This window comes from Dasypus novemcinctus, chromosome 24, assembly GCF_030445035.2.
Source record: "Dasypus novemcinctus isolate mDasNov1 chromosome 24, mDasNov1.1.hap2, whole genome shotgun sequence".
Lineage (NCBI taxonomy): Eukaryota > Metazoa > Chordata > Mammalia > Cingulata > Dasypodidae > Dasypus > Dasypus novemcinctus.
The window spans coordinates 405554-430872 of record NC_080696.1 but is presented as its reverse complement, the minus strand read 5'-3'; positions in this window follow the sequence as shown (position 1 = coordinate 430872).

Sequence of the window (25319 nt, the reverse complement as noted above, 5' to 3'; positions counted from 1 at the left end):
AAAATCAAGAAGTGAAGGAGAAAGTTACCATCAGGACTCTCTGTAATCTGCTCCTCTACTCTCAGAAAGCATCTGGCCTCACACTTCTGGATCAGCTGGAAACTAGCTGAAACATGGGATAATATTAACAATATCTTGTACATTGAGAGTTACAAAAGCTCTTTAGGGTTTTTTCCCCCTTCTGTAGGGTCTCCAGGGCTTTCTTTATATATAATTCTATCAATTTCCCCACTTTCATTGTGATGTTTTCAATCTCTCATTCACCACTAAATGCCATCATATTTCATTGCTGATTTCATGGGTTGGCTGAAGTTTGAGATTTTTGTGATCCCATTCATTGTAGAGTTATTGGCTGTGTAGTTGCATTTAAGAGTTGAGGGATCAGATAACGACTGAGGGATATTATGATTAAGAGGATAACAAGTACCCCTGTCTTTACGTCTCTGAACTAAGCTCCCCATGTACCATGACTCTTACCAATCAGATTCAGGAGGTTTGTCAGCTGATTTGGCTGCTTCCCTAGCATGGGCTTCTGCTGCCACTACCTCTTGGTGAACTTCCTTTTGACTGTTTTTTACTAATAACACAACACTGGGTGCCCATCAGTGTACACACACCTCCTTCGGAAATCAGAATATAATCTAATCCAGTTGATTTTGTAGAGCCATTTTTTGGAGTTCTGTTTCTTCATCAGCTAGTGACCTGATTGCTTGCCCTAGGTGGGCAATAGATTTTCTAACTCTAAATCTACCTTTTCCAATAATCTTATGGTGTATCTTACCATAAGATACCCTGTGAGTATAGCCTGAGTTAATGGGTTTTTCTAGGATCCATTTAGAGCTGTATCTCATCTGGCAATATCTCTTCACTCTAGAGTATGAGAAGATGCCATAAGAGTCCTCACTTGTCTAATTTTCCCTTCTGGAAGTATATCATAATTAGTCATTTGGGGAACAGCATAAGCTATGTAACTGGAAACAACCCAGTTTATGGGTTGTACCATAAGGGAATGGGATGCTGGTTTGTCAAGCTGATTGGGTATAAATTCCAAAATGAGGGCCATAATCATCATCTTCATCATCTTCTGTTATCTTAGTCTCACTTAATCAACAATTTCCTTGTCTGATCCTTCAGCCACCAGAAATTTTTGCCTTAAGTGGAATAACTACTTATGTTATTAAAACTGTGGAGAAAAATGTGTCTCTAAAGGAAATCTGGCTCCCACAGTCTACTCCTGACTCATGAAAGCAAAAGGAGTCTTGTCATATAGAAACTGAACATTTCCTATGCCCTGTGCCATTGTTATCTGCCTGGTTTCTAGTAAGACAGCACATTCCTTGGGTTAAAGAGGGCACATTTTAATCCCAGTCTCAGGCACTCTTAAGTCACAGCCCAGAGTCATTCTGGAAAGGAGATCTAGCTGACTGGGTATGATGTTTCCTGACAGGACAAGGTTTACACGTGGAAGGGGATGGTTATTAGAGGGCTACCTGTTTTGAAACTAGTGGGAGATGGGCACAGTCCCAGTAGTTACTTTTGTTCAAGGAAGGGGAATTGGCTAAAGAGAAGATAAAAGAAAGTCATGGCAAAGGTAGGGTATTGTTGGGGATGGAGATTGGGCATTGTGAGGGACATAGACTGAATAACAGAATATTAGGCAGATGGGAAAAAGGAAGAGAAAGGGAAGAAAGAAATCCAGAACAGCCTTGATCCATGATCTTGGAAATGATCTGCTTGGGTAAAAGCTGCCTACAACAGATGCTGTCTGATACTAGAATCCTCATGTCCATTTTAGCCTGAGGCCTGAAATGTCAGTGAACTCCCAAGGGCTTGGAACATGTTTCCGTTGTGACATGTGGAGCCAGGGGTCAATTCCCTGTAGGTTTACTGCTGGAGTGATGGTTGATAAGACTTGATAAGGTTCTCTCCATCTAGGTCCTAAAACAGTCTTTCATTGATGTCTCTTCCAGTATACCAGTTCTCTAGGTTGAGGGTCATATATCTTCTACTGTGGAGAAAACTTGGGAAAGGAGCCTGGATTTGTGAATGGTGGAACTGGGTACGTGCAATTAGTCCCTTACAGTAATTGGCAATTTCAGACTGTAATAGATTGGAGTCTGGTACAGCAAGAGAAATAATTAGCTTCATGAGTCTTCCCATTATGACTTCAGAGGGTCCCGCTGGTGTTCTCTCAAGAGTCTAGGTTTTATGGTCATCAAGGTTAAGAGATGAATCTTAGGCCAAGGTAGAGAGAGATTCATATAAATTAGCCAATTTAAATTTTAAGATAGCATTCGGTCTTTTTACCTTTCCTGATGATTGAAGATGTTAGAGACAGTGTAGCTTTTGGCTAATGGGTGAGACCTTGCAAAGTTCCCTGATTACATTTCCAGTAAAGTGGGTGTCACTATTATTTGAGAGCATAGCAGGAATTTCATAGTAGTTGTTTTTTATTTTGTTTTATTTTATTTTTGTTTTTTAGTTGCTGTGACAAAGAAAGGCCTCTATTCATCCAGATATAGACATATGATAACAAGGACATGTTCATATCCCATAGACTTGGGTAGCTGTATTCAGTCCATTTAAAAATGTTCAGTAGAGCCAAGAGTGCCTACAACTAAATGCAGGAGAACTGCATCCATCATCCATGTGGAATCTAAGCCCCTTCTTGATATAGATGTGGAGTGGACACAACCATTCCAGGGTCCACAGGATGGAAGAATAGAGTATGGATTAGAGTGAACTTACTGAGATTCTATTCATGAACTATTGTGATTAATAATTGAAGAAAATGTAGCATTGATGTGGAGAAAGTGGCCATGGTAGCTGCTGAGGGTAGGGAGTGGGAAGAAGAAATGTGATGTGGGGGTCTTTTCAGGACTTGGAGTTTTTCTGGGTGGTACTGCAGGGACAGTTACTGGACTGTCCTCTCATGGCCCACTGGGTGGACTGGGGGAGAGTGTAAAGTATAATGTGGACCACTGACCATGTGGTGCAGCAGTGCTGAGAGATGTATTCGCCAAGTGCAATGAGTGCCCCATGATAATGGAGGAGGTTGTTGTTATGGGAGGAGTAGAGTGAGAGGGGTGTTGGTATATGGGGACCTCATATCTTTTGAATGTAACATTAAAAAAATAAAGATAAAAAATGCTACTATGGATATTTTGGCCCAGCCCCAGCTGTATCCTTTTACAAGGGTTGTTAGTTGACAGTTGGAACATGATTCATATACTTGCCTTGCTTCTTGAGTAAAGTCTGCTTTTGGTCTTGTTTTATTTTTTTTGATGAGGTTGAAGTTCTCACCTGTAATTGATTCAAGCACTTTCAGAGAAGCATCATAGTAGAACAATGCAGCTGACAAGGAAATGTGGTTGTTTCTGGAGCACATAACATTTTTAAAGAATAGCTAAAATGATGACCAACACCATATTGTGATCTAATATCGGGCAGATCAGTATTAGGACACCTCATGGACAGTGAGGACATTGTCAAAGCTCTAGGATATATGATTTCTGAAATATTTAATTCATAATATTTTCCCATATGAATTTACCCAACAGAATGTTAGAAAATCCTCTTTAATTTGACAGTTTCCATGCAACTCATGACATATCAAATAAAACTATTTTTAGCACTTCTTTATATAAGGTGAAAGAACAAATCCTTTGTGCTTTTCTAGGGACCCTTTAGATAACCCCAGAGGCAGACAGAAATAAAAAAAAGATATTTGGGGCTTGACTTTGAGAAGGCAAAATGCCAAAATTTGTCAGGAGGTTTGAACAATTGTTTAAATCAGATAATACATCACTGGTAAAGAATAGTTGGGTCCCTCTTTAACCAAAGTGACAAAAAAATTTTCAAAGTAAATGTTGCAGGTAACATGATTGTAAACAAAAGTGAAACCTTAATTCTTTTAAAAGTGAGATGACTTCTTCTCTTAATATGGTCAATGTCAATCACAAAATCTTTGCCTTCTGGGAAGATTACTCAAATGGTTAAGAAGTTCTACAACTTATTACCAACAGCTGACCACTAAACCAAGAAAAAATTCATCATTTTAACAAAGAGAAAACAAAATTCTAGTTTGGACAAATATACTCTTTGATATGAACAATTTTATAAATAAACCTACAAATCTTAGGACCGACTATGACAAAGTTCATTTCCACCAGCCTTCCACTGTTTCCACATCCTTTCAGGTTTTGTCGTACACTTTTCTGTTTCTCATTCTGCAACAACCAGTCAACTTCTTCTTTTCTTTTTTCTTTTTCTTTTTTTTTTACTTTAGGACTCAATTATTCTGTTTTTCCTTAACAAACCACATCATGCCTTACATATTTAAGATCCCAAAAAGATATTGGAAATTGTTTTCAAATTGACATCCTAAAAAAGTGCAAACTTTTGAAATAAAGTTTATTGCAGTAATAGCTCAACTTGGTGGGTTCCAGGGCTGCCTGGGCATCCCCTGGGTCCTGGAGGTTTGGGTGTGTGAGTGTCAGTCTAGGTGTCTGAATCTGAGTGTGTATGTGTGTCCCTGGGCATGTCTCTGTATGCTTCAGTTGTGTAATCTACCTGCATCTCTGTGTGTCTGAGTTGTGTTTGTGAGTGTGTGAGATTCTGTGTCTGGGAGGATGTTGATCGTGTGTGTGTGTTTTCCTGTGTGACTTTCTTTGGGTGTCTTGGGGTGTGTTTGTGTGTCTGCATGTTGCCAGTGAGTGTTGTCAGTTGTGCATATCTGTGTATCTGCACCTGTCTCTGTGTGTGTGTGTCTGTGTGTGCTCCTGCTGGAGTGCCTGTGTTTTGTATCTTTGCATGTGAACTTGCCCCTTTGTGTATTCCTGTGTGTGTGTGCCCACTGTGTGAGTCTGCCCTGTGGGGCCATTACTAGAGCCCTGAGTGTGTGTACCTGTGTGTATGTGTTTCCCTCAGGGTGTCTCTGCCCTGCTGCAGTGTGGGTCTGGGTGTGTGTCCGTGGGCCCCACACCTGTGTGCCCAGGTGTGTCTGGGGGTGATTTGTGTGCCCAGGTGCATCTTGGTTCTCATCGCTTCTGTATATTTCCCTGTGTGTTACTGTGCACCCCAGGCAGCTGTGCAGGGCCCCTCTCCAAAAGCCCCCAGTGGTGGGTGAGAGCAGGGCACCAGATGTCCTTCTGCCACCCTGGAGGGCTGGACCCCTGCTGCCCCTGCTGCTCTCAGCAGTGGATGTCCTCCAGGTGATTCCACTTCTGACCCTGGGCAATGGGGGCTGGGAGAGCTCCCAGCAGCTGGAGACGGTGTTTGTGGGTGGAGAAGGTTTCTGGGGAGGATTCTGTGTCCCAGGACAGGGCTGGGCAAGTCCTGGGTCCCTCAGAAGGAATGACTGGATGGGCTTCCCCAGGGAGGGTGTGAGGCAGGGCTTCGAGGCTCTTACTAGGGATGAGTGGGGGGTACCTTGGGCAGGGCTGGGGGGATCCTGGGGGAGTCCTGGGGGAGTCCTGGGGGAGTCCTGGGCTCCCAGTGGGACTGCTCTGGCCTTACCCACCTACAGGACACAGGCAGAGCCAAGCCGGGGCTGGGGTGACCCTGTTAGGCCTTGGGGTACGTGGCCATCGAAAGGGCATGCAGGGTCACTATGAGGGTGGGGGCATAGTGAAATCTGGTCCTGGGCTTATCTCACATCAGAGGTTGGGGAGAATTAGGGAGGAAAGTTCTGGAAAGTGCTCTGCACAGGTTGAGACACAGAGGGAACTCACCACACAGGGGCGCTGTTGATGTTGATGTTCATATTTTATTACCCCCCACCCAAGCCCAGTGCTCACCTGGTAATTCAAAGGGATGGAGGACTTGGAGGAGGGACAATAACTGCTGTTAGATTAAAAGAACAAAAATGGTCAGGATCTTGGTGCTCCTGATTCCCCCCCCCAACCAAATTAACTCTCTCAAAACCCTCACCCCCATCACCACAGTGGGGATACTGAGGCAGCCAGGGCTTTGCTCACTTGGGGAGTCTGAGTTTATGGTCTTGTTGTTGACTACATCTGAGCAAACTCCTGTTTCCAAAGTTCATGCCATCTAAACTTGCCAGAGACAGTTTGGGGCAGCTCTGGGACAAACTCCACCTGGGTGAAGATAGAGCAAAGCCACTGTGGCTTAGCCTGGCTGTCATTCCCTGACAATTTTCCACTCCCCTCCTTCACCCTGCACAAACCCCCAGGGAGGTTGACACCCTGCGATGGCCTTAATATGGTCCACCAGGTATTTCAGGTCCTCCTGACTCTCAGATGTTGGACATAGCCACGTGGCTTGCTTTGGCCAATGACATGGCATCTCTAGGCAGAAGAGGTCAGAACCATTGTGATGGGTGCCCTCTCTCTCCATCTGCCATAATACCCAGCAGGTACCAAATGGGGGCTGCTCCTTTATCCTGGTCCCAGATGAGAAGATATGGAAAAGAGGTCCCCGGAGAGCTATGGTGGACACATGCATGAGAAAGACATATGCCTCCAGTGTTATATGCATCTAAACCTTCAGGGCTGCTTATCACCTGCCACATAACCCAGCCCATCCTAACTGGTACACATCACCTAGTCTACTCTCTATGAAGCAGCAAAGCCTAGCATTAAAAGCATGAACTTGGCTGCCAGACACCTGGATTTGAGCTCCCTTTCTGCCTTTTATGACCTGTAATTTCAGGCAATTTACTTTGTTGTTGTTGTTTTAAAGATTTATTTATTTTATTTATTTCTCTCCCCTTTTCCCCACCCCAGTTGTCTGTTCTCTGCATCTATTTGCTGTGTGTTCTTCTTTGTCCACTTCCGTTGTCAGTGGCACGGGAATCTGTGTTTCTTTCTTTGTTGTTGTGTCAGCTCTCCGTGTGTGCAGCACCATTCCTGGGCAGGCTGCACTTTCTTTCACACTGAGCGGCTCTCCTTATGGGGCGCACTCCTTGCACGTGGGGCTCCCCTACATGGCAGGGCACTCCTTGAGGGCATCAGCACTGCACATGGGCCAGCTCCACACAGGTCAAGGAGGCCCAGGCTTTGAACCATGGACCTCCCATGTGGTAGACAGATGCCCTACCCACTGGGCCAAGTCCACATCCTGGCAATTTACTTTGAATGTCAGAGCCTCAGATTCCTGTCTGTAAAGTGGGATAGTTATACCATCTCAAGTTGTGGCAAGGATTACATGAAATAACAGTGCATGCAGAGAATTGAGGGCAGGGCTTAGCACACATTGTAAGTGCTCCTTAAGTGTTGGCCTCATAGTTACATAATAAGAGGCCACTTAACCTCTTTACACATTGGTTTCCTCATCTGTAAAATGGGTATAACAAGAGTCCTTAGCTCATTTTTTTTATAAGGGTTAACTGTGTTGGGGCTTATAAGTGCCCAGTAAATGTGAGGCATATAGCTGCATGATATACATTTAGACAGTGCAGCAAAGAAGGAAAATGCTACCTTTTTGTCATATGTAACTTTTCAAACTTTTTTTTAAATAGGAACATACTGTGTATAATATTTCATATCCTGCTCTTTTCTCTTAATAATATATTATAGAGATTTTTTATGTCAAAAATTAAGATCTGCATCATCAATTTTTATTAAAGGCTAATATGAAATTTCATGAATGATTTAAATCAACTTTCTATCACTGGACATTTAGATCAGTGATTTTCAAAGTTCAGACTGTGGTCCATTAGTGGGTTGTGTATTTAACTTTGTAGATGCCAATCACCATTTAAAAATTCAAAGAATATATTGCATGTTTTAAGGATGTGATTTTGTTACCTTTTGCCTGTTTATGTGTGTATGCATGTATGTTTGTTTATAAATGTATGCATGTTATATCTCTCTATCATCTCTCTAGAATTGCTATAAAAATGTTTTTCTTACTACTAATCATGTTTTTAAAAGTTTTGAAGCTGCTGAGTTTGATTTCTTTTTCAAAATTTGCAAGACTATAAATAATTTTCTTGGATGTATAACTTTGATGCTTGTCTGATTTTTTTCTTGAGGTTAACTTGCCAGCAATAGATTCCTTTTGCATGTCTGACACAGGATAAATGTTTCCATCGATGTCTACTCCCCTCACCAAGCTGAATTGTCTCTTCTGCCACAGAGAAGGCTAATGCCATCAGTTTACTAGGCTTCTAGCCAGCAGCCCTAGCAGACTTGTGGCAGCCAAGCCTGGGTCAGACCCGATCCACCTGCCCAGGTCACCTTCCTGGGGTACTTGTATGGGCCTGTTACTGACTTCACATGTTGCTGCAGCTCCTTGGTGAGCTGGTCCCGGTCATGGGATAGGAATGGCAAGGTCAGGACAAAACATGCCTTCACCACTTGCAGGATGGGAGTGGAGGCTCAGGGTGAGGGTCAATAATTTATATAGTTATGAAAAAGTAAATATTATTGAATGGCCAGAGCAGCAGGTTGATGCTGAGCCATAAAGTGGCTAAGGGCATGGTGGCTTTGGAAAAGGGCAGGACCAGCTTCAAATTCAATTTCCATTCCATGCCTTGCAAAGTTACTTAATCTGTCTTAACCTCAGTTCCTTCTCAGTGAAATGGGGACAATAAAATTTCTTCTCTCACAGAGTTTCTGTAAGAGACTCCATGAAATCATGCATGTAAGATGTCTGATTAGTTTCAACTTAAATTTTATTCCTCTCATGATTATATCACCATCATTCTTACTATTACTGTATGTATGGTTTTGTGCCTGGGACCTGGTGGATGTTTGATATGTGTTGGTAGCTTATTATTATAAGGGTCTTTTTTTATTTATTTATTTCTCTCCCCTTCTCCCCACCCTGGTTGTCTGTTCTCTGTGTTTATTTGCTGTGTCTTCTTTGTCCGCTTCTGTTGTTGTCAGTGGCATGGGAATCTGTGTTTCTTTTTTTGTTGCATCATCTTGTTGTGTCAGCAATGTGTGTGTGGCACCATTCCTGGGAAGGCTGCACTTTCTTTCATGCTGGGCAGCTTTCCTTACAGGATGCACTCCTTGCGTATGGGGCTCCCCTCTGAGGGGCATGGCACTGCACTCCTTGCACGCACCAGCACTGTGCATGGGCCAGCTCTGCACGGGTCAAGGAGGCCCAGTTTGAACCATGGACCTCCCATGTGGTAGATGAACACCCTAACCGCTGGGCCAAGTCTGCTTCCCAAAAGGGTCTTATATGTAGTAGGTGCTCAATAAATACTTGTTGACTCAATATGTGCATTCTCCACAGTCAGATTGCTTAGAGTTCCTTTCTGGCCCCTGTACTTATTACCTGTGTGATTAGAGCAGCCACTTAATCTCTTTATTCATCTGGGCCCTTATCTATAAAAAGGGTAGATATTTGAAATTGGATTGTTCACCCACTAATTTAAAAGAAAAGGGGGGAAGTGGGCTTGGCCTAATGGGTAGGGCATCTGCCTACCACATGAGAGGTCTGCAGTTCAAATCCCCGGCCTCCTTGACCCTTGTGGAATTGGCCCATGTGCAGTGCTCATGTGTGCAAGGAGTGCCGTGCCAGGCAGGGGTGTTCCCCATGTAGGGGAGCCCCACACACAAGGAGTGCACCCCATAAGGAGAGCTGCCCAGCATGAAAGAAAGTGCAGCCTGCCCAAGAATGGTGCCGCACACACGGTGAGCTGATGACACAAGATGACACAACAAGATGACATGAGCTGATGACAACAAGATGACACAACAAAAAGAAACAAGATGACATGAGCTGATGACAACAAGATGACACAACAAAAAAAACAACACAGATTCCCAGTGCCACTGATAAGGATAGAAGCAGTTATAGAAGAACACACACTCCTCCCCAGGAACCAGAAGTAACCCCCTGCATCCATAGTTGTATTGTCCCCAGTGTTGTAAAAGTCCCCACACTCCACTTTGGCTGTCCTCTTGGGGTCACCCTGCAAAGATAAGAGCACCCCTGCTGAAGACAGTCAGTGTAGAGATGACGAGCCTGGCCTGGGGTCAGATGTGGTCTCCACTCCTGCCTCTAGCTCTTTCTGATACTCAGGCAAGTTTTGTTATCTCTCCGAGTCTATTTGCTTCCCAGGTAAGCACTCAATGCAGGTTACCTCTTACTGTGTTCCAGGCAATGTACTGAGGTAGATCCTATGCTTATGGTTCAGATTTTGCAGATGAAAAAGCAGAGGCTCATAGAGGTTCAAAAACTTGCCTAAAAACACAGCTAGCAATTGGCAGAACCAGGATTCAAACCCAGGCAGTCCAATCCACACAATATATGCATTTAACCACACTGCTAAACTTGTTTGATACACACACTAACTTTACAGGAATTTAATGGTAATCTTGGTGATGGAGGATGGGGCAAAGAATGAGGGAGAGAAAGAGTGGATGATATATATCTTATATATTTCTTATAATGTATAAGACATACATATATATACATCATTCCACATGATATGTACCTGTCCTGGTATGAACTTGAGATGGCACGCAGAATGTGTGGTACCCTCAGTCTGCCTTGATATTTAGGAGCTTCTTCTAGAGCGAGACTGATATAAGCTATGAGTGGGGGCCGTTCATCTCTTTGTAGATAACCAGAGCTGTGTGTGTCAGAGGGTGAGAGCTGTCTTGTCTACAACAAGACCACTTGGGATGGTTCTAAATGTAAGTTAGCTACTTTATATGGTGTTCAACCAAAGAAATTACAAACAATCCTAATGCTGTGACTATTGGTCTTCCTGAGAAAGAATATTGTGTGGATTCTGGGTGATTTAAGACATTTTTCAAGAAAATTCTTGATTTTAACTGTTTTCATTTCATCTCTCACTTTAGACTCTAGCATAAGATGTGACTTTGCTGAAATATTTGCCTTTGGAATTGAAGCAAAGAGCTTTAAAAACAGGTGTTACTTCATGAAAATAAGCCCATTATGATTTACATGTGTAATGTGAAAACTGCTGGAACATTTACAGAATTCGAGTTTTGGAGGTGGAAAGGGCCTTTTCTTTCTCTAATATTTCCCTAACTTTGTCCCTGTGCCCAAAGGCAGAGAAGAATTAACACTTACCACTCTGCCCCTAGGGGATTCAAAATGCACCAAGGCTGCCTGCCAGCTGTGGCCAGTTTTTCTTGAAGTCTCAAGTTTCATCTTAAAAATTCATTTGAATCTTTCACTCAATTTCTTAATATGTTTATTTTCTTCTAGTGGCTCCTACTTTAAACAACCTTCAGCAGGTCTGGGAATATAGATATGAGTAGGGCTGTACACCCCACATCAGGACTAGCTGCTTTTCTGCCCTTAGAATTCCTCTTCTCACTTTCCTCTCTTCAGTCCCTTGGTGCCATCTTGAATCTCCTCTCCTCTCTTCATTCTTCATTTGGAGTTAAGTAGTAACCACACTGATGTCTGAACTTTCCTTCTGTCTCTACCACCAACAATTAAATCAGATCTTCAGGTGCCCCACTGGACTCTAACTTCTAAACCTGATGCCCTGTTCTGAATCTTCCTGCCACCCCAATGTCTGTATTATTGTCTGGTTAATTTCTATGAAGAACTGATTTTTTCCCCCTCCACATTTCTTCTCTGCATTAACACATGTGTCCTCTCTCCAGGAAAACACCAAACTCCCCATCCCAATATTCAGTCACTGCCCATTCTCCATCTTTCTCTCCCACAATTCCCATTCTTTATTTCAAAAGGGTGATCCTTCATAAATATTCTTCCTGGCTCTAGGCATTGCTATGTGCTGTGACCATGGTTGGAATGCTTTCCTTTGTTATTGCTCCTTCTAAATTCTCGTTATCCCAAAGGGCTCAATTCAAGTCTTGGGTAGCCCATGGGCTGTCTTTTAGTTCTACAGAAGACATGGCTCTTTTCCCCATCCCCTCTCTTCCCTTGCTGCTAATGTTTTATTCCACATGATCTTGCCAAATTAATAAACTATTTTAAGTGTGAGAGAGTATGAGCATGAGAGAGACAGAGATAAAGAGAGAGAGAATATGAGCAACAGAGAGCTTGAATGTTGTGAGCATGCAAGATGGAATGGTAGAATGAGAGAAGTTATTCAAAAAAGAATGAGAGACGTTATTCAAAAAAGAATCCATGAGTCCCATACTGATTCTAAATTAGGTAGACAATAGGCAGATGAGACATGTTGATAGACAGTTAAAAAGTAGAATGAAAGAAGAATTCTAACTAGTTAAAAGTAGAGAGGATGATAGAGATAGAAACTCACTGTTTAAAACCACCATTATAGTGTTCAATTCAGTCAAGAACCTTCAATGGATACTAAAACTATTGGGTGAAAGACAGTTGTGGAATACGGCACTCACAGTTTCATAAACATTACACCACAGATTACTTATTACTTGCAGTGGGAAAAGAAGGCTTTACAAAGGAGAAGTCTGGCCAATACTACCTTATTCAAGTGATCAAACGAGATCACTGATGATGAAACAGACTAACTTCCTACATCCTATGATGTGATGCACTGAGAAAGTAGGACAATACACTTGCAGGGCTCTAGCCAAAAGTGTGTAGCCCAAATGTAATCATGAGGAAAGACTCATAAATATAAACATAAGATCATTGTGCAACTGACTTGGACTCTTCAAAAATATCACTGCCATGCAAAAAAGACTGGGGGACTGCTCTAGGTTAAATGAGACTGGAGAGACTGACAACTAAATGCAGTGTATGATAGTTGATTGGATTTTGGATTTAAAGAAAAAATATAGCAAATATAAACATCTTTAATAGGACAGTTGAGGAATTCTGACAATAGATGTATAAATTGTTATGTTAATCTTCTTGTATGATAATTCTATTGCCATTATTTGAAGGAAATAGCTTTGCTCTGCTGCAGTGTTTATGGGTGACATGACACAATGCAACTGATTCTCAAATGATCCCATCAAAGAGAGGGAGAGAGGAGAGGGAGAGAAAGACACACACACACACACAAACAGAAAGTGGCCACAAATATGCAAAATGCTAACAATTGATGAATCTTTTAAAAAGTGAGAACATCTAAGAGTGTGCATGAGAAAGAATGTAAAAGAGAGAAAGAGAATGCATGAGATTGTGTTTGAGAGTTGATAAACATGAGAATTTGAGGAAGAGTGAGATAATAAGAGGGAGTGTGAGAAAGATTGAGAAGAAAGAAAGAGGGAAGATAAGGTATGTTCTTTGCCGAACAATTCCCGGAGGGCAGGGAGGCTTGCTCTGTAGTGCCAGCTTGAGGAGCTGAGGTCAGATCCTTGGGCCAGGGTCCCAATGTCCCAGGACCAGTGGGCTCGAGGTCAGCCCTGAATTCCACTGGGGTCCCCTTGAATGACTGACCTGTTCAAAAACAGCCCATGGTCACTAGTCACCACCCAGGCACTCAGAGAAGAACCAAGACCAGACCATCCCCCAGTTGCAGGCCACAGGTCTGCAAGAAGACGTTGGCTACATGGCAGGTTAGATCTGTCATCTCACCAAAGTTCCACTTCACTTCATTCCGTTCATTATTCACCCACCACAGAGCTGGGTTGGGACCTCTCCTGCCCTCCTGGTCAATGGCATACACAATGTTTTAGGTCCTACTTCAAGAGAAAAAGGCACACATTTAACCAATCCACTGCCATGGTCGCATTTCAGTGTGAACCAAGCTCAAGGGCTGAGATTCCATTTATAGAGCCAAGAAAAGTGAGAGGCAGGGTAGGATCCATTCAACTAATTCTGGCCTTGTGTAGCAACCAACCCTTTCCCCCACAAACCTGCCAAGCCCCATATGACCATGAATAGCCTTCAAGTCATCTGTTGAAGACTTAAAACATCATTCTTCCATATGTCAGTCTTAGTCCCATAGGAAAAGTGAGTTCCTGTCTGTGCCTCAGTTTTCTCAATTATGAAATGGGAACAATACTGCTATTTACAGGTAGTAAAGTTTTAAAGGTTTAATTAAATGAGTAAAGTGCTTATAATTGGGCCTGGCACATAGTAGGTGCTCAGCAATTATTATTATTATGGCAACAAAATAAAATAAAAGAGGGTAACTTAATTTCTCAATTATAAGGGAATATTTAAAAAATTAAGTTACTTCTGTGTGGTCAAATATGATAAAAATAAATATTTTCAGAATATTTTTTGCTCACAATATAATATTAAGTTAGAAAGCAAAAGTAAAACCATACATGCATTCTAATCCATATTTATGTTATACTATTCATTTGCTCATTAGCTATTTACCAAGCCTTCATTATTTGTTAGGCTCTGTTCCTTGACAAAAAGGACACAAGAGTGAATAAGATAGACTAACACATACATATGTATATGGCTTAAAAATCATGGTTCATTTTCTTTTCTTGTTTAATTAACTTTCTTATTTTCCTGACATTTTCTATAATGAGCATGTTTTAAAAATAGTTTTCATATTTTTATTCTCAGAGCAGAGGATATTCAGAGTAAAAATTTAGGCAACCAAAGCTTTTGAAGTGAGAAGAGGATTTGGCTCTCAAACCAATGTGAATTTTAAGCCCGTTTCATCACCCAATTGGTTATTTTCACTTACAACAAATTCTGTGGTTTGCTTCACCCACTGGTTAGGACAGTTGAATAGGAGCATGCCTAACAGTGAGATGTGGGTACTGTTGTACAGGACCACTAAGTTAGTTTCATTAAAACTTGAACATGGCTGGATATTAACAGTTGCCTTGTGGCATCCAAAAGTTGCAAAAATAAGGGGGATTCTTTTTCTGATCTCATTAAATAGTTGCATCTGTACAGGAACTGATAGCCAGCCATGATCCACACCTTCTGTGTCAGACATGAAAATACAGAAATTGTCCTAATGTAGGGATCCACCATCACCTGAATAAGAGAAAATATGACATAATTCAAATCTACTCATTCTCCTATGGTAGGTATGTTTGCTTTCCAGCCTGTACATAAGTGCTACTGAATACTTAAGGAATTCCTTTACATATTTTAACCACCTAGTACATTGCAATGAAGATAGCCATTTCAGTTAAGTTTCTTCAAAAGGCTCATTAACACATAGTTGCTTAAGTTTTACAAATACCTTCTATATTTCCTGGATATTAGACAGGTCTTATTCAAACCCAATTTGTAAACATCACTTCTCTGTGGGTGATTTCTAGTTATTGCATTACAGATACTTTGATCAATTTTTCTCTGCTGCAACACATCTTTTGTGAGGACCATTCTCACCAAGATATGCCAATTAGGGTGGTTTCAGCACAAGAGTGGCAATCTTCCAACAAATAATGAGAAAACTACTTTACTCTTGGTCTGCTAAAGAACTTGGCAGTACAAAGTATTCTGGAAGGCAAGTGGATATCATGTAACCCTTGTTAATGGAACAAACTCTCCACACAGAAACACCCATCCTATTGATACCTCTGTCCCTTTCTGAGTAACTTCAAACCACCGGCTCTAAAACCTCCTCCTCAACCTCCTGAGTGTAGTCAATTTATTTTTTTGACTGAATTGTAGTATTTTCCCCAGCAAATTCAAATATAAAGATTAGTTCCAGGCCTGTTGGCTGGGAAGAGTGAAGTATTTGCAAGGTATACCTTTTTTAGCAGTTTGAGACATGATTTTTCAAAGCAAAATCTGACATTCCAAGAATCTTTACAATAAATAACTAACACTATTGGATCAAATTAGATTTTTGCTTGGGACCTAGGACTTTTTGCTTCTTTTTGTGTTCATTTGCTGTGCAATTTGCTCAATACATTTCAAAGGAACATCACGTTTACCAAGAAGAAAGTTTTGTCATGGAATTTCTTAAAATGGCATTGGATAACCTGGAATAAAGAAAAATTTTTTAACTTTTTTAAAGTTGAATTTTATCATTCATAAATGAACATCCACAAACAATAAGCATATAGTAAATGTTGTGAACTTGCAAAAAACATGCATACCATCACTCAGGGCTCCCATATATTACCCCAACGCCAACACCTTGCACTGTTATGAAACAATTGTTACAAAAGATGAAAAGCATCATCAAAACATTACTACTACCTATAGCCAGTATCTTACATTAGCTGTATTTTTACCACAACCCACCTGGTTACAGACACCCTGTATTAGCATTATAAAGTTGTTCATAGGAGAATGTTCGCATATTTGTTCAGATAACCATAGTCCAGCTTCCACCAAATGACTCATTGTGTTATACAGTCCCATGATTTTTAAAATCCATTCAGAGTGTAAACTAAGTGGCTCTCATATTCATCACAGAGTTGTGCTCTCATCACCTCAATTTTCCTTACTCCAAAAAGAAAAATCTCATAACCTCTTCTACCCCCTAGAAAATAGAATATGGGTTGAGAATGGGAGCTGATTCTTAATATATGTAGAATTTTTAATAATGTTTGTTGTAAATGTGTGGAAATGAATAGATTTGGTGGCAATACATTTACATTACAGTGAGTATAACTAACACTGTTTTTTTTATAAATGTGATTGTGACCAAAAGGGGTAGTCTGTGGGTTTAATATTTTAATTGAAAGGAAGGTAGAGAATAATGAGGGACTGTATAATATAGTGATTTTGGTGATGCATGAAGATTGTGGTTAATAGTGTAAGAATATTCTTTTATGAAGTGTTAATAAAGGGAAATTTAAAATTACTGCCTATCCGCTTTCCCCACAAATCATATTGAATTGTATCTGTTACAATGCATTTTTGTACAAAATCGACTTCATTTATGACAATTCTCCTGGTAAAAGAACTGGATTAAGTTTTTTAATATTTGGTTGCAAATTAAATTTATCACCAACCTGGGTCAGTAGCAGGACATAGGATCTGAATGTGGGTCTGGGCAGCTTGAAGGAAAATGTGCTGCCCCCACCTATTCTCCTAGGATCTGGCATTACCAGTGGCAGCACTGGGGCCACCCAATACCTCCAGACACCTCTGGGCATTGGGCTCCAGGTGCTGAAGTTCTAGGTCTGCCTGGAACCTGGCTAGAAAGACTGAAAGGCCAGTCGTGAAGAAGCAACTGCCCAAGTAAGGAGCAGGGTACAGGGAAGGCCCATGCTTGTGCAGGGGCCCACTACCAGATGGGGCCCACCACTCCACCATGAGAGACCGCACACACAGGGCCTGTGACCTGCATCTTAGGACCTCTAACTGTTTGTAGAATTTGAAGGCAACATTGGACCAAGTTTTTCACATGCAAATATCTATTAAATCAGGGGCTTTGCAGTGCAGAGCTAGCAACTTGATGCTGCTGTAATTTGACAAAAGAGCCAGAGCCCAATTAGTAGAATTAAAGCCTCAATTAATGGCAATTGAATGTAAAATCTCCCAACAGTCCAAGGTTTGGTTCAGATACGTGATGAAGAGGACACTGTTGCAAAAGGTTTTAAATCATATAGCCAAATTTGGGAGCATGGAGATAATAAAATGTCAGTTTGTTCAGTAATTAAAATATTTGTGCCTGATATGGGAGCTCTAGAAGTCACCTGTAGTCACTCCTCCAATTTGTCCACTTCCTATGGGCTGTTTGCCTCAATTGTTTGTTCAGCTGGAGATAGTCAAGCCAGCAAGGTATTTGTACCACAGGGCTTGTATTAGCCAAATTTGATGGCATATGGCTCTCAGCATTTGACATTTTTGTTTGAAAGAATGGCTTATTTGGAGGATTTGAGCCTCTGGATTACAAATCAAGAAAAGTACCAAGAACAATAAGAGGGAAAAAATGCCAACAAAATTGTGTAGGTCTTCATTCAATAGACTTTTTCTTGGTTTATCCTGCTTCCCTTCTTGGCATGAATTATTACCAATAATAATATTACAAATAAAAATATTGCTAATATTGTCTGGTTTCATCATGCTGGGAGAGGGTTTTTGCTCCACATTATTTTCGAATATGATCATCTTTTACAAGTGGAGTTGCTAATCTCCCTTCTTGGTGGTGCATACTTAATATAAATAGTCCTGGAGCACTAATTTAAATTTACTGAAGGATATTCATAGGGAAAGAGTGATCATCCATCTCACATATGCTGAAAAAGTGGAGCATTCCCAGGTGGTGTGAATTTAGGTTTAAATGTGTCCTATAACAAATAGTCTCATAATAGATCCTGGACTGTAAAATAATCTGTCATTAATGGGCCCAGGAGGGTATCTGTCTCAATGTGTCCTCCAGTCCTAATGGGTTAGAGGTAAAATAGAAAATCCATTTTCATAAGGAAAGATATGGAATGGTCTCAGGTGTACAGGATCCTCATAAACATGAAAATGAGACATGCTCCTTTTAAGTATATAAAAGAGACATGGAAATGTTTGTAAAAATTATTAAGTGATGTAAGTCTTCCCAGAGGTTTAGAATTAAGAGAAATTAAATTTTGGGCAAAAGTGAAACCCAGGCAAGAAGAATCAATGGTGAGAGTTCTGAGAAAATGGCACCAGAGTAGCTCATACAGGGTGCAGGGCTCATAAAAAAATAAAAAAAAAATAGGGAGAAAGCATAGACATCCTCCCAGAGAGCTAGTTTGGGGACCTGGAGGAAAGACGAGTGCCACATTCATTATTGAAGAGAACTGGGTGTGGCGAAATTAAGGGCCCAAAAGGAAAACTGAGCTCCTGACACCACAGCTGAGAATGGCACCCATCCCCCACCCTCAAGGAGAACAAGCTCCATAAAACATGCAGCTAAGTAGCCAACAGAGAGGGAGAAGGGCATATTCCTCCCAGGGAAAGAGAGGGTGTGGCAGAGGCCTGACTGTGGTTTGTGTTAAGGGAGTTTAACCAGTATAATTTGGTTTTGAGTCTATGGTTCAGAAGTCAAAGGAAATCGAATGATTCATCACAGTGGGAAGATTTGACAAGGAGCACCATCTGATGGCTAGCCAGGAAAGTGAAGAAAGACAGATTTGTTGCCCCTGATTCTTTCCCAGTCACTTTAATTTATTCTGTACCACATTATTGGATCCCTGACACTGTTTTGATAATTTAAACTGGGAAAATTTAAAGTTTTAGAAAAAATTGAACCAGAAATCAAAAAAGAGCTGTGGGAAAAAAAAAAAAAAAAACTAGGCAAGAGAAACATATTAATGAACAGAGTAAGATCACCAACATGATTAGATGCCTAGATATCAACAAAATCAACAAAATAACAAAACATACAAGGAGGAATATATGGCCACGCAAGGAAAAAAATGAAGAATCGAGAGAAGACACAGGAGTAAAGATAACTAATCAGTGATGTTAACACAAATCTCCTTAATCAATTCCAGAATTTGATGGAAGATATGACTAATGAGATGAAGATATTAAGATGACACTGTTAGGTGCATAAATGTTTAAGATTGTTCTTTCTTCTTGAAAGATTATCCTTTTTACTAATATGTAGTGTACATCTTTGTCTCTCACAGTAGTTTTGCATTTAAAGTGTATTTTGTCTGATATTAACCTTTTTTGTTATTTGTAAGATTGTTTTCCAGTCATTCACCTTCAATCTCCTTGAATGCCTAGGTCTAAGGTGGGTTTCTTGTAGGCAGCATATAGATGGGTCATATTTCCTTATCCATTGTGTCAATCTGTATCTCTTGACAGGTGAGTTTAATCCTTTGATTTTCAGTGTTATTACTTCCAAGGAATTACTTGCATTAGCCATATTTTCTTTGGATTTTTGTATGTCATTTTTGTTTTTCTTTTTCTTTTTGTCTTTTTAGTTATTTTTTTACACTCACCTCCAACTCTGTCTCTCCTGGTTTATTCCTTCCTCCTGGAGAACTACCTTTAGTAATTCTTGAAGGGCAGATTTCTCAGGTTTCTAATTGGCTTACTCTATTAGTTTCTATTTATCTGTGAATATTTTGCACTCTCCAACATTTTTGAATGACAGCTTTGCTGGATTGAGTATTCTTGGCTGGAAATGTTTTCTTTTAGTACCTTGACTATGTCATATGACTGCACTCTTGCTTCAGATGAGAAATCAGCACTTAATCTTATTAAGCTTCCCTTGTACATGATGGTTCTCTTTTCTTTTGCTGCCTTCAGTATTTTCTCTTTGCCTTGAGCACTGGATAATTTGACAAGCATATGTCTCGGGATAGTGCTGTTGGGATTTATGCTGTTTGGGGTACACATCCATCTCCCTCAATAGGTTTGGGAAGTTTTCAGCCATTATTTCCTCCAAAACCCCTTCTCTCTCCTTTCTCCTTCTGGGATGCCTACAATGTGTATGTTTGTGTATTTTGTGTTGTCATTCAAATCTCTAAGCCGCCGTGTATTTTTTCTGTCTTTTTATCTATTAATTCTACTATCTGTTTGATTTCAGATGTACTGTTTTCCACATCACTAATTTTTTCCTCTGCCTCTTCACATCTAATGCTATTTGCTGGGAGTGTATTTTTTATTTCTTTGATTGTGCCATTCATCACCATTATACCATTATATCTGTTATCTTTTTGTGTATGTTTACAATTTCTTTAGTATGCTCTCCAAGTGTTTTTTTGTTTTTGGTGGGGTTTTTTTTTTTTTTGATATCCTAATCTGTTCCTTCACTTCATTAAGTTGGACAATGATATTTGTTTGGAGAGCTTTGATCAGTTGTTCGATGTTTTGCTCCTCTTCCTGGTTTTTAGCTTGTTCATTGGATTGGGCCATGTCTTCCTGATTATTGGTTTGGTTTGTAATTTTTTTTCTGTCTGGTTATCATTTTATGTTGATGGTTTGTTCAGTTGATTATCTTTGTCTAGTCTCAGGTTTTATTTAGGTTCTGTTTCTGTGCATGTGTTAAGTCTTCCTTTTGATACTTTTTTCTTTATTTTCTATTTCCTTATTGTTGTCTAAGTTCCTTAGACTGAGGGAAAAAGATTAGGGCCAGGGAAAGCAAAATAGGTAAGAAAAAGTATAATTGTAGTATTGATAATAAATGCTAGTAGAAGAACCATATAAGACCTAGGTGAATGAATATTAAACTCATATAAGCTCTGCAGAGTTGCAGGAATAAAAAGTGGAGTTCCTACAATGAGAATGGAAACTGAATATGGAGAAGAATACAGTGTGAATTAAAAGACCAGTGTGATCAGGAGAGAGGGAAAGAGAAAAGAAAGGACAATAATGTAAAGAGTGAATAAAAGATAGAAAACTGAGTAGAGGAGTTAGAAATAAAAAGCCAGAAAATTTGGTGGCTAAACAAAGAGAGGTGGAATGTAAGAGCAACAACAGAAGATGGAAGATAGAAAGGTGTAAAGGAAAGGAGATAGAGTTGGTAGCCAAAATCAGTACACACAGAGAACTGAGGGAGTGTTGAGTTCCCGTGTGGGGGAGCTCTGTTGCAGTCCCCAATAGAAGAGCAACAATCCCTCAAGTACAAGGGCAAGGTGAAGTGAAGAAGGATGGCCCAATGATGGCCCCTTGATACTGATGAGCCTATCCTTATGAGTCTCTGTATTTAAAATTTCTACATGACCTACAGCTGCTGTGTGCCTATGAGTTACCTCCTGAGAGCCTCTATGTAGCTCAAATGTGGCCACTTTCTAAGCCAAACTCAGCATATAAATACATTACCTTCCCACCTGCATGTGATATGACTCCCAGGGATGAGCCTCCCTGGCATTGAGAGATTACTACCAATCCCAGCTGGTAATGCAATGAGAAAAAGACCTTGAGTAAGAGGGGTGAATGGTAAAGACAAATGAGTTTATTTGGCTAAGAGACTTCAAAATGAGTCAGGAGATCAGCAGAGGGGCCACATTTATGTCTCAGCAGGATCCCAGAGACAGCCAAAGTAGATACAATCTGAGGTAGTGCTGCTCCTAAGGGCTACAGAGACACACAGGTTCTTCAGTCATGGCAGATGGCTCTGGATTTCAGTGCCTTGCCAGTGGGCCCTACTTTGGAATTTGTGCTCCTGAGTGTGAAGGATTTGGACTCAGATGCGACTTCTCTACACATGCCTCTTCTGTCACATTTACTGACTCTTGTGGTTGTCACTGGAGTTGGTGTATGTTCAGGAGACTTGAATCCCTGGACTGTGCATGTGCCAGCTGGGCACTGAGGCTCAGCAGAGTTGCAACACCTCTCTTTCTCAATGGACTTACCCAGGTCTGCTGACAGGGAGGCGAGGATGGTCAACCACCATACCAGGGAAAAAAGAGAATCTAAAACTGCAAGCAGGAGAATTACATTCATCAGTCACATGGGACCTAAACCCCCTCTTGATTTAGAGATGGAGTGGACATCACCATCCCAGGGTCCCCAGGATGGAGGAAGAAAATATAGATTAGAGTGGACTTCCTGGTATTCTACTATAGAACTATTGTGACTCTAGCAATGGAAGAAATGCATCTTTGATGTGGAGACAGGGGGCCGTGGGAGTTGCTGGGGACAGGGAGAGGGAAGAAGAGGTGTGATATGAGGGCATTTTTGGGACTTGGAACTGTCCTGAATGATATCCCAGGGTCAGATGCAGGACATTATATATCCTGACTGAACCACTGAATGGACTGGGGAGAGTGTAAATTACAATGTAAACTATAATCCATGTAGTGTAGCAGTACTCCAAAATGTAGTCATTAAATGCAAAGAATGTGCCTCACTGATGAACGAGGTTGTAGATGTGGGAGGAGTGGGGGTGGGGAGTCAGGTATATGGAAAACATATTTTTTAATGTAACATTTTGTGTGATATATGTATTTTTAAAAAAAGACAATAAAAAAGAAAAAAAGAAAGGAATTTTGAACCAAAAAAAAAAAAAGGTGAAACTGTGTTAGCATAAAGAACAATTTCAAAGCCTGTAAGGAAAAGTACATAACTTATAGAAATGAAAGACACAATAGAATAGATTAAAAATACATTAATATATAATAGCTGATTTGATTTGTTTGAGGACAGAATTAGTGAAGTAGATGACAGAGCATCTGAACTTAAAAAGAGAGAAGAACAGAAAGTGAAAAGAATGGAAAAGATTTAACAGAGTTTCAAGGAATTGTATGATAGCATGAAACACACAAACAAATGCATTATAGGATTCCAAGAAGAAGAGAACAGAAAAGGGGCAGAAAGAATTTTTAAGGAAATAATGGCTGAAAATTTTCCAAACCTTATGCAAGACATGAATATCAATAATCCAGAATTACAATGTATCTTAAACAGAATAAATCTGAATATATTTAATCTGAGACATATTCTATTTAGAATTTAAAATGCAAGAAATAAAGACGTTTCTTAGAGCAGCAAGAGAAAAGCAATTTATCACTTACATGGAAGTCTCATTAAGTCTAAGTTCTGATGTTGCCTCAGAAACAATGGAGGTAAGGAAACAGTGGCACAATATTTTTAAGGTACTGATAGAAAAAACTTCGAGCCAAGAATTCTGTCTCCAGCAAAACCATCCTTAAGAAATATTTAAAGCCTTCATAAAGAAAATCTGAGAGTATGTCACCAAGAGGCTGGTTCTACAAAACACACTAGAGTGTATGTTACAGGCTGAAAGGAAACAACAATGGTGAGAGCCTTGGAGAAGAGTTTGGTAATGAAGATAATAAATAAGCATTACTGGAAGGGTTAAATGACAGAAAATAGTAAGATATGACAACAGAAATCCAAGGGATAAAATGGACAAGATAAGAAAAGCTTTATAGTGATATTGAATGTTAATGTACTGAACTCCTCAATCAAAAGGCATAGAATGACAGAATGGATTAAAAATATGACCCATCTGTTCATTGACTACAAGAGGCTCACTTTATTATTTTCAGTTTTTTAATGAGGTACTGGGGATTGAACCCAGAACTTCATACATGCGAAACAGGCACTCACCCACTGAGCTAAACCCACTCCCCCAAAGACTCACTTTAGATGCAAGGACACAATCAGCCTGGAAGTGAAAGGTTGGAAAGAGCTATTCCATGCAAGTGGTAATAAAAAAAGATCTGGAAATCCAATGTCCACAGAGAAAAGGTGGCATTGGAGTGGGAAAAGTGGACATGGTGGCTAATGGGTATGGGGAATGGCAGGAAGAGACGAGATGTGGAGGCATCTTTGGGACTTGGAGCTGCCCTGGATGGTGCTTCAGGGGCAATCTCCGGACATTGTAAATCCTCACAGGGCCCACTGGATGGAATGGGGGAAAGTATGGGCCATGATGTGGACCATTGACCATGAGGTGCAGAGGTGCCCAGAGATGTACTTACCAAATGCAATGGATGTGTCATGATGATGGGAATGAGTGTTGCTGGGGGGGGGGGAGTGGTGGGGTGGGGGTGGTGGGGTTGAATGGGTCCTCATATATTTTTTTTAATGTAATATTTTTACAGAATCAATAATAAAAAAAATTTAAAAAAAAAGATCTGGAGTAATGACATTAATATCAGACAAAATAGATTTTAAATGCAAAACTGTTTTAATGGATGAAGAAAGTAACTATATATTAATAAATGGAAAAAGTAAACAAGGAGAAATAACAATAATAAATATTTATGCACCAACTTAGTTCCCCAAAGTACATGAGGCAAACACTGGCCAACCTGGCAGGAGAAATTGGTGTGTCTACTTTCAGAATTGAATAGAACACATGGACAGAGGATAAATAAGGAAAAAGAGAGCTTGAACAATATGATAAGTGAAATATATCTAACATACATTTGCAGAACATTACATACAGCCCAAAGCAACATGATATACATTCTTCTCAAGTTCTCATTAACCTTTCTCCAGGACAGACTTTTTCTTGGGACATGAATCAGATCTGAATAAATTTAAAAAGATTGAAATTAAAGAAAGGACTGTCTCTGATCATAATGGAATTAAGTTGGAAATTAATAACAAGTTGAAAAAAAGGAAAATTCACTAATACATTTATATTAAACAGTATACTCTTAAACAATCAGTGATTCAAAGAAGAAATTGCAAGCAAAGTCAGTAAATATCTCAAGATGAGTTAAAACAGAGATATAGCATATAAAAATTTATGACAGGGAAGCAGATGTGGCTCATACAACTGGGCTCCTGCCTACCACATGGGAGGTCATTGTTTCAGATCCCCATGACTCCTGAAGAAGACAGTGACCTGACATGATAGGTAGGCATGGCCAGCTGACACAAGAGACACAAAAAGAAAAAACATGTTGAGAGACACAGAAAAGCATGAGCAGAGGTTCCTGGTGCCTCCTAAAGAAGACAGTGAGCCGATGTGATGGGAAGGCATGGTGAGCTAATACAACGTGAAATGTGGGGAGGAAAAGCAGAATAAGAGACACAACAAAGCAGGGAGCGGAGGTGGCTCTATCAATTAAGCACCTGCCCCCCACAGCAAAGGTCTGGGGTTTGGTTCCCAGTGCCTCCTATAGAATCAAGGATGATGAACAGGCACAGTAAGTGATAAACAACAAGGG